The following is a 5,808-nucleotide window of genomic DNA, read 5'->3' as shown; positions in this document are numbered from 1 at the left end:
GAGCAGAGGAGTGGTTGTGTGTCCTTTGATGTCTCTGTCCCTCTCTCATATGTATGTGTATATATGCATGGATGTGTATATATGCATGGATGTGAATGATTATGAATATGCTGAAAAATCGTAGTCAATGGAATCTATGTATTAAGTTTGTATTGAATATACACAATTGAATGCACATATTCAACTGAATATAGGTATGTACATTATAGTACATGCATGTGTCTACGTATGCACATAAATTTATGTGTGTGTATATACTTATAAACACACATATAATCTCTTTAAATTAGGATTTTTATTCCACCTATCAAAATCTTTTTTGTTTATTTTCAACACTTATTTTCTTTCTTCTTTCAACTTCTCTCCCAAGTCTCTTACAGAGCCACAAAAATGAGAGCAAATAATTTTTTTATTGTTTGCTTTCTTCTCATTTGTTTTCCTGCTAACAATCTCTAATATGCAAAGTGGCTGAGGTTTATATTAGATATTTATCTGTTTTTTTTTCTTATGTTGCCTACAAATTGTTCATGCCATGGTCAGTGACCTTCTACAGAAATTTGTCCCCACCCTTGCTATAGGGTAAACACTGGAATGTGACTGCAAAACACTGACTGTGTAACTCTGGGCAGTGACCCGTGCCACCCTGCCAAGCTGGCAGGGCAGCATTCAAGAGGGCCCTTTGTTCTGGAGCAAAGCTTCAGGATAGGGCAGAGGCAAAGTGGAAATGCAGGCTGACGCTGGCTGGCATCTGCGGGATTGGTTCCTACAGGTTTAATATCGCTCGAGCTAATAGCGTACATGTTGTTGTGAAGTCAAGCGCCACTAGAACCGACTATTAAGACTGGCAACAGGGAACCAAAGGCAAAGTACTTGGAACAAATGTATGGCTTTTCTCCAAGACAGGCTGGGAAAGCATGCCCCATCAAGAGACTAGTTCTGGTGTGCGCCTAAAACAATGTGACAGCGCTGGAGAGCAGAATGCGGAGTGTCTTGCATCAGTGCTAGAAAAATCCTGGTCACGTCTCTGCTGTGTGTCTGCGACAGGAGCTGTCCTTGGCAAGGTCATGAGGAAGATTTCAGACACAGGTCAGTCTACTGAGAGATGCAGGGGGCAAATAATACTTGCAGCCCTTCATGCAGACTCAATCTCTAATCTCCCAATCTCCAGATCCTTTCCAAGAGGACCTGTCCTATCTGGACTCTTTATTCCAGGTTTCTAAGTGTGTTCAAGGATGAAAATTAACTTACAGGGAACTTCTTCTCCAAAGGTTGAGAGTCAAGGTCGCCCATCTCTACATAGTCCTTCTTCCTACTAGGTGCATGGATGGGGGCCGTTGACTCCTAATAGCCTATAGTGAACATAAGTATCTCATGCTGCTAGCCTTCTCCATCAGACTCTTAGAAATCAAATGCTGAAAATATTTCTTCATCTTTCCTGGGGATGGAAAGGGCATTCTTAATTTTTATATTTAAATTACAGCTAATATTAATTAAGTGCTAATATATATTAAGGCATGTATTATATGTATATGTGTATATACACACACATACACACACACACACACACACACACACACACACACACATATATATATACACACACACACGGCAATATTTTAGGGACTTTGCATGTTTTAATTGATTTGTCTTCTTAAAATCCTATTATTCCAAATAATTATTTTTGAAACAAAACCATATTTTTGAAACAAAACCATATTTTGAAGTACATTGAAATACATACTGAAAAGCTACACTGGGTATCTCAGAATGTCAACTAGAATGACCAATACCAAAACCTACTCTAGTAAAATTGATGGACCTTAAAAAAGAAAAAGAAAAATCTACAAAACAACATGTAATTTATACAAGAAAAACCAGACCATCATCAGACTTTCTATCAAAATGAAAATATAATACATATTCAAAGAAAACATCAGGCAAAGATTTTACACCCAGCAAAACTAACTTTGAAGCATAACTAGAACTAACTAATACACATGCAATTTATTATTGTCCCAATGAGCTTTTTCTAAGGAAGCTACTGGAGAATGTTCTTCGGACAGCCAAGGTGACCAGCAATACACTGACTTAAGAACAGCTGGCAAACATTTGGCATATTGTCACTTTAAGACTACATGAAGTTCAAAAGGAGGAGAGGATAGTGTGTAGCAGATACGTGCTATGATGATGTAGGCCCTAGATGATGATTAAAAGTGGGGGGAGGACGAGATTGAGACTGTAAGTGTTTTCATTAAGCATGCTGGTGGGGGCACTATTAGCTTGCTTTCTAAGACTGTTGCATGTACTTTGTAAATAATTATGGTTTTTCTAATTTTACCCCCCCAGTGTTCTTCAGAACTAAGATCCTTGGTGTGTAAGAAAGAAGATACAGATGTAATATAGAAAAGTTTAAGTAAAAGCCCTCTAACTTTGCATTTAAATTGTCTGTATGAACTTCTGAGGTATTTTAACTTGTATAAATGTTTTCTAGATGTATCCAATAAAAATGCTATATAAATAATGATCAACAGAGAGGCAACACACCCCCTAACATCCAGTGATTGTACGGAAGCATCAGACCCCCTGAGGGATATCAAGGATTCTTGGAGAAATGGCTGACTCCAGGTCTGCAGTAGGAAATAGACATAATGGACCTGGAATAGCCTGTCACATTAGATATCAAGGAGGTTCTCAAAGAGTCATAGCAGGAGGGTTCAGAAGAGGCCTCCACTGATCAAATATGGAACAATTTGAGCTTGAATAAAAGTAATTATAAAGGGGAATCAAGCATTTATACTGACTTGTTCCTAAGTACTATATCACTGAGTAACCAGAGGATATTTTTTTCCCCAAAATACCCCATGAATAAATAAAGAAGTCATAGAAGACAACACTGACATTTTGCACCCACTAAAGAATTAATGGATTGAAGGTTTGACATGATGGCTGTGAAGATTCCAGAAAAATTGACAGCAAAATATTATCTGCCTCCTATTGGAAGACCACTCTGTCGCTCATTAGAAGAAACCAATAGTCTTGCAAAAGAGGCCAACCCTGAAGTGGAATCCAGGAAATTTAGAGTATGGGAAGCACGTACAGCTCAAATGACCCAGGTCCTTTAATAAATAAGTTAAAAGGATGGTGGGGGGAGGGGGCATGTAGATTAGAAGAGATCTAATACACATGTCAATTTCTATGGGAAATTGTTCTATGGGAAAGACCAGACTTCTGGTTTCAGTTGATGGGGGATGCGCTCTCCCTCTCCCACTGCCTATAGCCAAAATCCTGGAAAGAATATACAAAGCGACTGACTGTCTGAGGACTGTGCAAATAAACCACACTAGGTGCACTGAGGGGGGATTTAAGATCCTGAAAACGGTGACTATGGAGGCGGCATTGCTGCTTTTTTGGTTTTGATTTGTTTTTCTTCTTATAGCTCCCTGATTAGTATCGGGGGAGCAGATCCTGGAACTGTGCTACATGCATGGGCAGAGAAAGTTCCAGGAGACACTCCTTTATTTCTAAGCAGTGGTTGAGGACAGGTGGGGCCTTACAGGATGCATAGGGGAAGTTTCTGTGACTTTCTTCCTGCTCTCTTCTGGTTCTTCCATGAGGCAGTACAGGGAAGATGCGCCGCGGGAGCCGTGCTGGCAGCAGCAGGGGTGCAGAAGTACCTAAGACCCCAAGTGTTCTGGAACAACTAGGTCCTGGTGTAAAGTACCCCAAGGTACCCTGAAACTGAAGAAAAGAAGCAGACGGATTCGAGACTGCAGGGCGCAGTTATTGAGGGATTCACTGATAGAAACACAGACTGGGAGGCAGCATCACCAAGTGGATTCCTGCGATTTGGATCAGGAAGGGAGGTGTATGTAAAGACTGGTTAGGACAAAGTGACTTCATCCAAATTGTAATCTAACTGGTTTATCTTAAGCAAATATCAAAGAGTCAGGCACATTTTTGGCACCAGGATCTCAATGTAAAGATCCACATACCACTGTGATGGTTTTGTTTGTTTACAGTATACTGGGAACAATGCACAGAAAACGGTAAGGGTCACTTAGAGCAATCAGGGTGGTTATGATTCAAGATGGCTGCAGTCATGTCAAGTTGAATCCATGCTCTGAGAGAGAAAAGTCCTTCTGCTTGAGGAAAGGAAGAGACAAAAAGGAATCCCTGTTATCTGGTACAGAGAAAGTTGTTGCTGTTTGCTATGGTCTAGATATGAGGTATCCCCAAAAGCTCGTGTGTGAGACAATGCCAGAAATTTTAGAGGTAGCTGCTTTTGAAGTAAGGGAGGAAGTTGTTTGAGGAAGAAACATGGAGGAGATTTTAAGATGGCTGACAAAGTTCTGTTTCCTAACCTAATAATCATTCATTAGGCTACACACTTGTGTGGGTTTCTGTATCTATAACTTATTTAGCAATAAAAGTTACATAGATAGTCAATAAAATTTCAACAAAAAATCCAATATAGTTTTATGTAGGACTTTTTCAAGTAAAGATGACAAACAGTAACAATGACCACAAGAGCTAGGGAGATTGCCATCCCAGATATCCAAAATGATCACTCTTAAGATAATTTGTACAATGTGGTTTTAATTTAGGAAGAGGGGTGTTGAACAGTGGAATAGAACAGTTCTGAAGCCCAGGCAGCCTATCTGGCAACTTGAATGGTACAGAGTAGACATTCAAGAATTGGAGGAAAGATGGATTATTTAATTAGTTGTGCTGGAGAACTGATTATCCAGATTTTAAAAATTACATCTCTGTCTCATATGCTATGCAAATATAATTTCCAGTTAGATTAAAAATTAAATGTGAAAGGCAAAAATTATAAATACTTAGAAGAGAATATCATTATTACTTCCACTCAGGGAAGCATTTCTTAAGCCTCAAAGAGCACAAAGCCTAACAGGAAAAACATGTGCTTTGAAATAAAGAACATATATTTACCACAGAGTGTAAGTTAAAAAAAATCCATAAATTAGCAGAAGGTATTTAAAAAGTTTTGATCTATGTAAGATTAGTATCCAGAATATTCAGAATAAAAGGTAAGTGAAATGCCACTGTCCACTAAAGCAATTGTCAAAAATCCCTAAGATAACACCAAATACTGACAACGGCAGAGAATATCAGGAACTCACCTGCTGCCGTGGGAATGCAAAAAGTGGTATAACCACTTTGGAAAACAATTTGCACTGCTTCACAATGCAAGAAAAGTCAGGAATATGGAGCATAAATTCGGAATAATGGCCGCCTTTGTGAGAGGAAGAGAGAACATTTGCTTGAAGCTTTAATGTGCTGATGATGTTCTGTCTCTTAAGCTGGATGGTGCGTGTGAGCATTCGTAGTGTTAATGTAACTTGAACTCTCCAGGTATGTTTTGTATACTCTTTTGAATGTGTGATTTATTTCACAGTGAAAAAGAAAACATTTTAATGCAATATTACCTGCAACCTGTTCAAATATACTGAACAATTATATATTCTTTATTCAAGTTATGTTTTTCTAAACACCTGTTTTATACTCAGGATGTGTAAGGTCTTTTGATGTCCACGAGAAAAGTACAGTATTATTAAAATGTTTACATGGAGAATGTATTTGTTTATTATTTGTGTGAAAAGTGGAATAGAAAGTAAGAAAACTACAACGCTGGTGGAATGCTCAAAGAATTAGAATCTAGTTCACGAGATGAGCAAACAAGTAGAAGGGCCCTGGAGATCACTGGATGGATCTTCAGGATCTGCTGCTCTAAGAGGCAAATGTGTAAAATAAGTGTGTAAAGGTGGGACTTGTCAAGGATGTGCT

General features: G+C 38.7%; 1 long non-coding RNA gene across 1 annotated transcript; it reads left to right on the top strand.

Annotated features, from left to right (window-relative positions):
- The first annotated feature begins 701 nt into the window (after positions 1-701).
- Positions 702-5,596, top strand: LOC131424511 (uncharacterized). Its single transcript, XR_009227673.1, has 2 exons — positions 702-1,086; positions 2,347-5,596. It is a non-coding gene; the product is annotated as an uncharacterized LOC131424511 (long non-coding RNA).
- The last annotated feature ends 212 nt before the right edge of the window (positions 5,597-5,808 follow it).

The sequence above is a fragment of the Marmota monax genome, unplaced genomic scaffold, assembly GCF_021218885.2.
Source record: "Marmota monax isolate L192 unplaced genomic scaffold, Marmota_monax_Labrador192_F-V1.1 WCK01_AAM20220418_F8-fsc00029, whole genome shotgun sequence".
Classification (NCBI taxonomy): Eukaryota; Metazoa; Chordata; class Mammalia; order Rodentia; family Sciuridae; genus Marmota; species Marmota monax.
This window is presented reverse-complemented; position numbering and strand designations above follow the sequence as displayed.